The sequence below is a fragment of the Saccoglossus kowalevskii genome, chromosome 6 (assembly GCF_978046115.1).
Source record: "Saccoglossus kowalevskii chromosome 6, keSacKowa6.1, whole genome shotgun sequence".
NCBI lineage: Eukaryota > Metazoa > Hemichordata > Enteropneusta > Harrimaniidae > Saccoglossus > Saccoglossus kowalevskii.
The window spans coordinates 36,873,991-36,888,412 of record NC_140646.1 but is presented as its reverse complement, the minus strand read 5'-3'; the positions used below and the strand labels follow the sequence as shown (position 1 = coordinate 36,888,412).

Here is a 14,422-nt window from a genome sequence, read left to right as displayed (position 1 = left end):
ATGAACATCTGTGAACATTAAACAAAACTTTCACACAGAAACGAACAATTTAACAAACTCTCATTACTTAACAATGAAGTGAAAAATCAATGAAATTCGGAAATTAAGTATATCTAGGTTAATTGTTTTCATTTACCTGCCATATATAACAGAATAATATAAAAAATGGCGGTTGAATAATGGCTGGGCAGGCATTGTTCAGTTTGTTTTGGGAAATCCAGCTTTCAGAAATATTAAGTTTTATAAATGTAAATTTTAGGATATATAAAATAACCTGAACATGTGATCTGTTTAAAAAAAATAGTTTTGCAATTAGTCCACAATAATTATACTATACAATGTATAGTATATAGAAGTTAAAAAGAAAAAACATCATTACTATTATTAAAAATACACTCATGTGCACTGTATTACACTTCTATTTTGTATGAAAAACAAAAACAGATCAGGATAAATACTGCCCTCTATAGGCAGAATTCAGTCCAGGTAAAATTGAAGGTACATGTATAACATCACTAATGGAAAGATATGCAAGTAACACAATATAGACACACAGGTAGTGGCTGTGGATGAGACAAAGAGGACAACAGCACCATCTGAAAAATAGAAAAAAAAAGAAAAATAAGTTCACGTTGCAGTGAGATTACAATGGCCCAAAATATGGATGCCCATTTTGGCAGTTTAATGTATTTTCCGACAATTTCTTTAAATTTGGACCAATGTGGCTACAGATTTGCATAAAAAATAAAAAGATGCAGCTTTGAAATTGTGAATGGTGACTTTGTATTTAAAGAGTTTCACGTAACTCACATGTATTGTAATCGATATAATATAAACACACTGCAGCTTTACTATCTCCTTATTCATTACTTGCAACCACCTTCACCATGTACACCTTATGCTCCAGGTCAATTCGTTTACTATTTCGTAACAAATACCTGAGAATAAAACACATTAAATTTCAAATTAAATGATTCTGCAGCAATTAATCACAGCCACACATTATTAGCGTTTTTCATGACTAGAACTGAAAAATAAATAAATAACTACAGTAATCATAGACCGCATTACAGCGTGTGAAAGAGAACATTAGCAGACAATAGCAACATTACTTTGCTGTGATTTTCAATGTCACAACAGTGACAATCTGTCGCTATTTTGGCAATCCACTCCTCAAGAATTGTGTTTAAAATTGTATTTTGTGTGTGTGCATAGACTTTAAAAAACTGAGATCTATGGTATGTGTGTGTGTGTGTGATTCTCTATATTATCAATTCTGGAATTTTTTTGCTGAGGCGAAAATACCGCAATTCCATAAATAAGTATTTGAAACTTGCCAGATGACAACAGTGACAGGAACATACCAAAAGGGACTAAAAACCAAATGCAACATACCAAAGATGGATGGCACAGTAACAAAAATCTAGTAAACGTACATGTCAAGGTGTCAACAAAATAAAAATATTCCCATATTTCACAATGCAAATGAAAATCTAGGTCAAAGGGTCAACTTAATTAAGATGTCCGACTAAATTATACATTGAATATGCTTTGATTTTTAACAAAATCTACTTTTAGTATGGCAGGAAATATATACTGCAATGTACTGTGTGCAAAGGTTTATTAGATAGGCAAGATTATAGAGATAAATTATTATTATTGAGGCAACAAACTTTTCCCACAGATACAGTGCAGACAACATAGCGAAGTCAAAAACTCCCTTGTGCTAAAATTCACAAATTCAAATTACAATTTGTTAGCGTAGTTCATACCCAGTGATTTCTTCAGTCATATTAGCAACAGAGATCCAAGGTTCTTTGATATTTGTTGTCACATCTTTAACCATAAGGTGATACTTAGTAGCTTTGCCGTACTGTAGTGATGTACTTCTAGTCCATGTTATCACCGCTTTGTACTGCTTCTCAACAGCGTAGTTTGCTAATTCAATATTCACAGGTAAAGGTGCTGCTGGGTATGCTACAGACACAGAAAGATAGAATGTTAAAACACAATGCAATCCATTACACTGGCTGACATAAAGAATCTGGTCCACTGTTCTAGAACAACTCTAGATAGATGTATTGCCACCAAAATGAATAAATATTGTATTCAACCTAAATTTTGAGAATTCAGACATTTTTAGCAAATGTTACATTAATGATGTATAAAGGTTTTACAATTAGGTAGACTTAGATAACATCATATATTTTATTATCAATACTAGTCATAACTAGACACATTTTCAAGATTATTTTAGCCTATTACCGTACATTATATTCATGCGATATCAGGTATATATAGTCAAGGAATTAAAGTTAACGGCATACAAATTTCCTAACACCATATAGTGATATGTGATTAAGATCTTGAAAGAAGTGAACTCTCAGCAAGACTAACACTGCATTTATAAACACATGCTATTATTACTTGTATTTTAGTTGATTCTTTCAAGGATGTCATGACCTTGATATTACCGGGTAAGCGTCAAACAAAAAGCTTTTATATGAGATCAAATACCTTACTTTGGAAATATAATAATATGAGGTTATTTCAAATAAACTGGAAAGTATGCACTTAGACAGTACAGTACGACAGAAGTATTCGACTGACGTACAGCAGAGCTTGATGCGACCACGTACTGTCTGAGTGCATACTTTCCAGTATCCTTGTTATATCCTTATTATTATACATCTTTCCCTCCTAGGGATACATCATGGGAATGCCGAAATCTTTCAATCGTGTTGTAGTGTTCAAGGAAAATTCAAAGATAACATTTTTTTTACCAAAAATTACATTTCAACATGAAATGAACAAAACTGATAGAGGTCCACCAAAGGTACTTAAATATAACATATCAAAGCAATCAGGCTGGTACTTCTCAAAAAAAAATGAAAAAAGCCTTTTTCACCAAAAATTACAAAAATATTTGCCAAAAATAGAGAATTGAAGATATTGTTATGAAATGAACAAATCTGACAGAGGTTCACCCAGGGTACCTACATACAAGTATCAAAGCAGGTAGTTTTCAAGAAGACGTCAAATATCATTTCACCAAAAAAATACAAAAATCCTGAAGATGTCATTACAAAATGAACACCCAAGATACCTTAAAATACCAAGTATCAAAGCAATTGAGCTAGTAATTTTCAAGAAGGCGAAAATGCAATCAGTTATGGTCGACGATGGACAAACACCTATATGCATAGTCTCAGTCTGTCATTACAACGACAGCGGACCTAAAAATATATGTGACAGACACATCATGCATCACATCATTAGAGAATATTTACTTGAGAAATAGACAGCAATGCAAAACATAGTGTAACTATTAAAACCTTGCCCATTGAGAATCAAGATTATAATAAAATAACAAATATCCATCCAGGATACAAACTAATGATGCAATATCTAAAGTCAATATAAAAATATTAAAACAATGCAAAAATATTTAAAAACATTTTATGCAGAAAATGCTGCCTAAAAGTTAGGTGGGAACGATTGTTACTAAAAATGTGAAGAGAGTATTTGAGGCATATGAAGTGAAAATCGAGAATATTTAAAATTAATAGAAAACTGAATAATATAGATTTGTTTGTTAAAACAAAAAAGAATATATTAGATTGTACATCCCAGAGAACCTGTGCAACAAGTTTAATTTAAATCTGATTTTTTGGGACACTGGAAATTGACCAATTTATTGAATCAACTAATGGGTATGCATGGTTTTTAACCCTAAACTAATCACATCTATGGATTACCCTGGAGCATCCTAATAACAAGTGTTATTGAAATTTGATGAGTAATTATTGTGATATTAAGCGCCTATGTACTAATTTTCATTCAAATGCAATGATTGCTTAATGACAAAGATAAAAACTGACTAATTATCATATGCAAATTAGTTACTGGTAATTAACATGCAAGATATTAATCAGAAACTAATCAGCTCTTTGCATTGCATCTATGTAGCAGTTCCCTGGATAGAAGAGTTCATGAACAATATATAATTACATACTCACACAGTCCAACAGTTCTCACCACCAACTGTTTTGAATGATTACCAACTTGCCAATATCCATGCTGTGCTGTCATGAAAATACTGTATTCTGTATATGGCAGTAAATTCCAGATATCAAGAGTAAATGTATCATTGTCCATGGTTGGAAATTGCTGGAACAAACTTACATCATAGATGTCATAAGGATAGTCCTTGTTGAGGTTTTGGTCAATAATAAGACTGGTGTCATTGACCTTGGGTTGCCTGCAAAAAATATCACATTGAGTGTGTCAAAGTTACGGACACAAGTCATGTGTGGAATGGACTTCATGCACTGTATACCATGTATGTAAAATACAATGTTTGTGTTACCTCCATGTACCTGTAATGCATGAATTCTCCATGTATCTGTAATGCATGAATTCTCCATGTATCTGTAATGCATGAATTCTCCATGTATCTGTAATGCATGAATTCTCCATGTACCTGTAATGCATGAATTCTCCATGTATCTGTAATGCATGAATTCTCCATGTATCTGTAATGCATGAATTCTCCATGTACCTGTAATGCATGAATTCTCCATGTACCTGTAATGCATGAATTCTCCATGTATCTGTAATGCATGAATTCTCCATGTATCTGTAATGCATGAATTCTCCATGTATCTGTAATGCATGAATTCTCCATGTACCTGTAATGCATGAATTCTCCATGTATCTGTAATGCATGAATTCTCCATGTATCTGTAATGCATGAATTCTCCATGTACCTATAATGCATGAATTCTCCATGTACCTGTAATGCATGAATTTTCCATGTATCTGTAATGCATGAATTCTCCATGTACCTGTAATGCATGAATTCTCCATGTACCTGTAATGCATGAATTCTCCATGTATCTGTAATGCATGAATTCTCCATGTATCTGTAATGCATGAATTCTCCATGTACCTGTAATGCATGAATTCTCCATGTACCTGTAATGCATGAATTCTCCATGTATCTGTAATGCATGAATTCTCCATGTACCTGTAATGCATGAATTCTCCATGTATCTGTAATGCATGAATTCTCCATGTATCTGTAATGCATGAATTCTCCATGTATCTGTAATGCATGAATTCTCCATGTATCTGTAATGCATGAATTCTCCATGTATCTGTAATGCATGAATTCTCCATGTACCTGTAATGCATGAATTCTCCATGTACCTGTAATGCATGAATTCTCCATGTATCTGTAATGCATGAATTCTCCATGTATCTGTAATGCATGAATTCTCCATGTACCTGTAATGCATGAATTCTCCATGTACCTGTAATGCATGAATTCTCCATGTATCTGTAATGCATGAATTCTCCATGTACCTGTAATGCATGAATTCTCCATGTACCTGTAATGCATGAATTCTCCATGTACCTGTAATGCATGAATTCTCCATGTACCTGTAATGCATGAATTCTCCATGTACCTGTAATGCATGAATTCTCCATGTACCTGTAATGCATGAATTTTCCATGTACCTGTAATGCATGAATTCTCCATGTACCTGTAATGCATGAATTCTCCATGTATCTGTAATGCATGAATTCTCCATGTACCTGTAATGCATGAATTCTCCATGTACCTGTAATGCATGAATTCTCCATGTATCTGTAATGCATGAATTCTCCATGTACCTGTAATGCATGAATTCTCCATGTATCTGTAATGCATGAATTCTCCATGTACCTGTAATGCATGAATTCTCCATGTATCTGTAATGCATGAATTCTCCATGTACCTGTAATGCATGAATTCTCCATGTACCTGTAATGCATGAATTCTCCATGTATCTGTATAAATGCATGAATTCTCCATGTACCTGTAATGCATGAATTCTCCATGTATCTGTAAATGCATGAATTCTCCATGTATCAGTAATGCATGAATTCTCCATGTACCTGTAATGCATGAATTCTCCATGTACCTGTAATGCATGAATTCTCCATGTACCTGTAATGCATGAATTCTCCATGTACCTGTAATGCATGAATTCTCCATGTACCTGTAATGCATGAATTCTCCATGTACCTGTAATGCATGAATTCTCCATGTACCTGTAATGCATGAATTCTCCATGTATCTGTAATGCATGAATTCTCCATGTACCTGTAATGCATGAATTCTCCATGTATCTGTAATGCATGAATTCTCCATGTATCTGTAATGCATGAATTCTCCATGTATCTGTAATGCATGAATTCTCCATGTATCTGTAATGCATGAATTCTCCATGTACCGGTACCTGTAATGCATGAATTCTCCATGTACATGTACCTGTAATGCATGAATTCTCCATGTATCTGTAATGCATGAATTCTCCATGTACCTATAATGCATGAATTCTCCATGTATCTGCAATGCATGAATTCTCCATGTATCTGTAATGCATGAATTCTCCATGTATCTGTAATGCATGAATTCTCCATGTATCTGTAATGCATGAATTCTCCATGTACCTGTAATGCATGAATTCTCCATGTATCTGTAATGCATGAATTCTCCATGTATCTGTAATGAATGAATTCTCCATGTATCTGTAATGCATGAATTCTCCATGTATCTGTAATGCATGAATTCTCCATGTATCTGTAATGCATGAATTCTCCATGTATCTGTAATGCATGAATTCTCCATGTACCTGTAATGCATGAATTCTCCATGTATCTGTAATGCATGAATTCTCCATGTATCTGTAATGCATGAATTCTCCATGTATCTGTAATGCATGAATTCTCCATGTACCTGTAATGCATGAATTCTCCATGTATCTGTAATGCATGAATTCTCCATGTATCTGTAATGCATGAATTCTCCATGTATCTGTAATGCATGAATTCTCCATGTACCTGTAATGCATGAATTCTCCATGTATCTGTAATGCATGAATTCTCCATGTATCTGTAATGCATGAATTCTCCATGTATCTGTAATGCATGAATTATCCATGTTGAGTGGAAACCCCGGAAAACACTAAACCTGTCGAAAAACACTAAACCTGTCGAAAAACACTAAACCTGACAATAAAAACACTAAACCCGAGGTAAAGGGTGTATTATGGGTGTACCATAATCGTCCAGTGAATATTTGATTAAAAGAAAGCGAAAACATGAAACAGAACCCACGACGGCAGCTGATTTCACAAGGGCGCCCTCAATGTAATCTAAACTATTAAGTTTATTATATGTATTAAATCTGGGTTAAATAATCTAAAAATATGCCAATTGCTGTGTTCATAATTTGTAAATATATAAATAAATAAAATAAAATGTTTGGTCTGGGGCGCGATATACTAGTATCTAACATAGAGGGCGTCCTGCTGCCAAATCAGCTGCGGCCCTGGCCTCGATCATAAAGGGATTTTTCTTTAGCTTTCTTTTCATAAATACTCAACTGAACGATCATGGTATATCCATAATTCGCCCTTTACGAAGGGTTTAGTGTTTTTTCAACAGGTTTAGTCTTTTTCAACAGGTTTAGTCTTTTTCAACAGGTTTAGTCTTTTTCAATAGGTTTAGTGTTTTTCAACTGGTTTAGTGTTTTCCGGGGTTTCCACTCAACGAATTCTCCATGTATCTGTAATGCATGAATTCTCCATGTATCTGTAATGCATGAATTCTCCATGTATCTGTAATGCATGAATTCTCCATGTATCTGTAATGCATGAATTCTCCATGTACCTGTAATGCATGAATTCTCCATGTACCTGTAATGCATGAATTCTCCATGTATCTGTAATGCATGAATTCTCCATGTACCTGTAATGCATGAATTCTCCATGTACCTGTAATGCATGAATTCTCCATGTATCTGTAATGCATGAATTCTCCATGTACCTGTAATGCATGAATTCTCCATGTATCTGCAATGCATGAATTCTCCATGTACCTGTAATGCATGAATTCTCTATGTATCTGTAATGCATGAATTCTCTATGTATCTGTATTACGTCTGTTTAATTAGACGAAAATCACAATTTTCAAATATTCGGCACTGTCAAATTACATGTTGTTGTACAATACAAAATTATGTTTGTTTTGCTGTAAATGGATCGTGATTAAAATGCGGTGGTCGCCGCGCAGCGTGTGTTAGAATTTCATGTAAATAAACAATGTATTTTAAACACGTTGTATAAGTCGCTATGAATATTGAATAGCACGCGGCACGACTGCCGCCCTTTAAGTAGGAAACATAATAAACAATATGAAGTCTACCACTGTGTACTGTACTATAAATATTGCATGAATTACATTTCAATGTTTGTTGCTGTTTTTGATGTCATCACAGTTGACTTTCCCCTGATACAATACAATAATCAATCAAAGAAAGCTTAGAAAGTACTCCCGTGTGCTGAGAGTATTGGAGACACTTCAAATTTTCAAAATTTAAGATTTGCTTTTCAAACGAGAAGCTTTGCAACTAATTTGAAGAAAATGTGATTCACATTATCAAAATTTATAATACATACAGAAAATACATTTGATTTTTCATCCATGGTTTTTAGTCTAATTTATTCCAGAGCACCTCTGCGATGAATTTAATTTAAATCTGATTTTTTTAGATATCAGAAATGGGCTACATGTACATGTAATAATAGATAATCAATATGCATGTTTATCAAACATTGAGGTAATCCACAGACATGATTAGTTTATAATCACGTCTGTGGCTTACTTCAATGAACCAAATGAATTATTAACAAATTAAGCAATTATATGCATAGATTTAGGTCTGTATATTGTTTCAGGGTGCACATGTACTTGGTTTCATTATAATGTGATGATTAATCCAAACTAAATTAGTAGAAAGCTGAAAAGTAAATTATTATGCAAATTAGGTAATTAATATAGATGTATATGAACCTAAAACTAATTTGATCATCACATTGTGTTAGAGTACATATGTACCAAGATTCACTGAATTAAGATATAATAATAATAATGATAATAATGAATTTATTGCATCCTTAGAAATAATTTCCATTGGTTGAACAGCAATAAAATGTTAGTAATAAAGTACAATACATATAAAATTAAAGTAAAAGTAAAATGTCAGTTATTGATATTTCTGATTTCAAATATTTTGTATAAGTATTCACCAACTTGTCTTATTAGTACGTCTTCTCTTGAACTCATAATATATTTAAATATCTGGTTATCACTTTTCAATTCTTCTGGAATACTGATATTATTAAATAGCTTTTGTCTTTCCGTTTGGTACCTAAGACATTCCATGAAGAAATGTTCTTCATTTTCAATTTTGATCTGGGAACATTGCTTACAGATTCTGTCTTCTAAAGGTATTTTGGGTTGGGTATGTCTACCCTTCTCAATTTCTAATACATGACTGCTTATTCTGAAACGAGTCAATAAGATTTTATGTTTCAGATTACATAAAAGCAAATATGGTTCAAAAGTGTATGAGTCTTTAAACTTTATATACGTTCTCAGTTTTCTATTATCATTTGTTACACTCAACTTCCAGAACTCTACATACCTTTGTTGGATGTTGTTTCGTATGTTTTTTATTTTACTGTGTGGTAATTTTTGAGGTATGACAGACGAGGACAAGTTTGTAATATTTTCGGAGACCATGTTTTTTACTGATGTAAACCAATTTAAATTTTGTTGTTTTTGTTCTTCAAAGGCTTGTTTTGTAATATTACTGTCTGGTAAGGCACTAATACGATACCAGTATTTAATAAGATTTTCCTGAATATCTATAAGTAATGGGAATTTACCAAGTTCAGCTCTGCATGCTGCATTTGAGGAGAATTTACTCACACCTAGTATTTGTTTGCAGAATTTCAAATGTAACTGTTCAATTGGTGTTTTGTCCCATCTATTATTGTCTAGTATGTCATGTCCCCAAGTTGTTGATCCATATAACAAAATTGGTTTAATACATATCTGAAAAAGGTGCATAAATGTTCTACAGTCAGTCTCTCTTGGCATTGCTTTCAACAGTGCATACATTGCTCTAGTAGCTTTGTTTGTTAAACATTGTCTTGTTTCTTGGAACTTTCCATTTGATTGTAAAGTTATACCTAAATAAATATAAGAATTGACACAACTTATATTTTGTTCTTGGAATTGAAATAACTCTCTCTTTCTCATTGTTCCCTTTTTGAAAATCATAACTTTGGTTTTATTAAGATTTACCTGGAGTTTCCATTTGTGGCAGTATTCAGATAGTTTATTTAATGCATTTTGCAAACCTAATTGTGTTGTTGAAATCAATACTAGGTCATCTGCATAAAATAGAGAGTTAATTTTATAATTATTTAATGTTACCTGGTTTACTGAATCTTTTAATGTGTCATTCAAGTCATTAACATAAAGATTAAAAAGCATTGGACTTATAGTACATCCCTGTCTCACACCCTTATTTGTATTAAATATTGGAGATATTTTTTTGCCAAAGCGAATACATGTTTTAGTATTGTTATACATGTTTTTAATCAAATGATAAAGTTTCCCATCAATTCCGTTCTTTAATAATTTATAAAATAAACCATCCCTCCAAACCGTATCGAAAGCCTTGCGGAAATCTACAAAGCATGTATATAGTTTAACATTTTGGTTCAGGTATTTATTAACTATTGTTTTTAGAGTAAAAATGTGATCAGTGGTCTGATAACCTTTTCTAAACCCAGCCTGATTGTTATTTATAATATTATGCTTCTCTGAAAAATCACATAACCTATTATTGACTAAATTACAGAACACTTTGCCTATACAACTGGAAACTGCTACCCCCCTATAATTTCCTGGTTCATCCTTATCCCCTTTTTTTAAAATATGAGTAATTATACTTGTATTCCAGATGTTAGGATAAATGCCTGTATTGAATATTAAATTATACAATTTATGGAGTGGTTTAATTAGATGGTTTTTACTGTTTTTTATAAGTTCTGCACAGAACCCATCATATCCAGCTGATTTTTTTGATTTAAGTTTGTTAATTGCTATTTTAATTTCTTTTTCAGTTATTTCAGCATTCAAGCAATTATTTGATTGTTGCATATTTTCAACTATTCCTGTTTTAGTCACAATGTTTTTCTGAAAGTCTGTTAAATCATCTTTAGTATTCAATTGTTTATAGTATTCAATCCATTTATCAGGTGAAATTGGGTTTTCTTGATTTCTGTCTGAATTCTTTAACTTGCTTATAATTTGCCAAAATTGTTTAGGGTTAGTTTTGTTTAACTGTGTTAGCTTATTTACAATAAGGTTTTGTTCTTGTTTTCTTTTTGTTTTTACTATATTTTTATATTTTTTCTTTTTAGCGTAAAATAGTTCTCTAAGTTTAATGTCAAATGGGTATTTGTTAATCATTCTTGATGTAATACAAAGATCTTTTTTCAATAACTTACATTCTTTGTCAAACCATCTCTTATTATGTTTATGTTTAATTTTTGCACACTTATTAGTTCTCCTGTTAAAAATATTGCCTGCCGCATTATCTATCATATTATTAAAATCCTTAACTGCATTATTAATTCCTGTACTGTCATTAGAATAGTTATTGTTTTGAAATTCATTAATATTATTTTGAATTTCTTTAGATGCTAATTTGTCTTGGTAATTGAATACAGATAAACTGTCCCAGACCCAACCCGTGGGGAGATTATTTAGGTGTTTTATATTATTGATATTATTATAGTCTAACCTGATGTTTTTGTTCAGTTTAATTAAGAATGAGATTTGACAGTGATCTGAGTTGCATGTGAAGTCATGCACTCTGAAATATTTTATATTTTCTATTAATTCAGTTGATGCAATAGCATAGTCAACTGTACTGACACCATTGTAATGGTAACAAGTTAGTTTTCCACTTGTATCTCCAGGTAATCTACCATTAAGTAAATGTATATCATTATTTTTACACAATTCTATAAGAGTTCTACCCTGTGTATTGACAGTTTCATCTTTACTATTACGGGGATTGATGTCTTCTTTACATGTATATAAATTTGACCCTGGAATGAAATTATCCATGTCATCATTGTCCTCATAGTCAGCTAACGAACCTACTCTGCTATTAAAGTCCCCAAGAATGGCAATAGTACCATTGGACGAAAAGTTTGTAATGTGGTTGTCTAACCGTTCAAAAAAGTCTGGTTTACAATGTTTAGAGTTGAATGGTGGGTGGTATACAAAACAGATATACATGTCTTTTTCTAATTGAAAAAAGTTTTTTTCCAGTTTGCACCATATCATATCTTCTGATTCCGTCTGCTCAATTCTGATGCCTTTTCTCAGTTGTTGTTTTATTAATAGAGAGATACCTCCTCTAGATTTGTTTTTTCTTAATACTGAATAAGTATAATATTCTGGAATGTTAAGCAAGTGTTGTGAATCTGTGGTTAACCATGTTTCACCCAGTCCAATAATGTCATGATTTGTAATTTTCTTTATAAAGTCATTGTCTTCTAGCTTGTTACTAACTCCTTGTATGTTCCAATATGATATAGATAATGCTCTCTTTTGAGCACTGTTTATATTCCTGTATTTTTGTTGATCCATTAGTAAGTTGTTTGTGGTCTGTGACCATCCGTCTCATAACAAGGAGTATACCTTCTGTTATTCTTCTTTTCTTTCCATTGGCTACTGTATCCTGGCTTGTTTATTTGTCTTGTGACACCGATTAGTGGTCCAATCACATCTTTCATATTTTTCACAAAGACAGCTGTCCCACGTTTATTCAGGTGCACAGTATCATATAGGTGGGTTATGTAACTGATGTTATCATTGTCTATGTAGATATAGTTATCACCATTGTTACTCATTACTTTTAACTTCTTATTAAGAACATCTATATTCTCATTTATGTTAACATCATATCTTCTGTGTATTATTGATGATACGCATATTTTGGCTGTTGGATATTTTTGCTTCATGTTGTTAATCAGTTTTCTATATTCCTCCATACACGATTCTATTGTACATCCATCGGAAATGTTATTGATTCCTACATGGATCACAATGTTCTGGATATTCTCATTAGTTGTCCTTTGAATATATTCATCTATGTCTTTTATCTTGCGACCTGGTAGTGTTTTAATTTGTGTATTCTTGTATATACGTTTTATATCAATATTTTTCAGCATTGAGTCACCCACAATAAGAGTTTGTATTTCTCTGTTCTTCTTTCTATAATCAACCAATTTATATTTATCCTGAATTTCTAGCGCTGTTTGAGATAACGTCTTGTTATTGTTGTTTATCAATGGTAGGTTGTTGAATAGGTTTGGGGAGTGGAAGTCTAGCAGTTTTGATTTCTCTATTTCGCCAATTCTATTTTGTAGTTCCTCATTTTCCAGTTGAATTCGCTCTATTTCTTGTTCTTTCTTAACAAGTTCATCTTTCATCAGATTAGTATTCTGTGATATGTTGTCACACATATCCTTGTATTTCTGAATCTTTGACGATACAACTTCTTGAGCTACTGCAACTGAAACCAATGATGTTTTGTTAAGTTGCACTGTTTTGTCTATGGATATGATATATCTTTCCATTTTGTCTAATTTATTTGTCAACTTATCCATGTCTTCCTTATTGGTGTACATAGCTGTTTGTTGTTTAGCTGATTTAACAACTTCCACCTTTGTTGCCATAAGTTTACAAATTTTTTGAATTTCTTTATTTTGGCGTGTAAGGCTGTCTTGTACTGCTTTTAGTTGGTCTGCTAGTTCTTGACTCATATTTCCTATTCTCATTATGTTGCAATAATTCTTGTCTATATGTTCAATTGACTTGAACATTTGCATCAATGTGGCAGCCAATTCTGTGTTATCTAATGTTGCGCTATTCAACTTTGGTGTTTTTGAAATTCGTAATGGAATTTTCGATGGTGTATGATCATCCTTTGGTATTGTCTTTGATAAGAACTGTCACAGACCATCTATGTACAAAGTTTCATTGGAATGTGATTAGAACCAAAAGTAATGATTTATTATGCAATTATTAGGTGATTAATATGATCTGATTTTAATTCAAAACTGAGCAGGTCTATGCATTGTTCTGGAGCATCAATATACCAAGTTTCATTGAAATGGAATAATTAGTACATGTGATATCAGTGTAAAAGCTGAAAATTGCTAATTATGCAAATTAGGTAATTAATATGCGCTGATTTTAACCCAAACTAATCAGGTCTGTGCTTGTCCTAGAACATCTATGTACCAAGATTCACAGAAATGGGATAATTAGTACTTGTGATATCAGTAAAAAAGCCAAAAATTGACTAATCATTATGCAAATTAGGTTAATTATATGCATGGATTTTTACCCAAAACTAATCTCATCTGTGCATTAGTCCAGAGCATTTATGTACCAAGTTTCATCAAAATCTAATGAATGGTTCTTTAGAGTCAAG

General features: G+C 32.4%; 1 pseudogene; it reads right to left on the bottom strand.

Annotated features, from left to right (window-relative positions):
* Window positions 1-477: 477 nt before the first annotated feature.
* LOC144359970 (coadhesin-like) overlaps window positions 478-14,422 on the bottom strand; it is a 32,615-nt pseudogene continuing 18,670 nt past the window's right edge.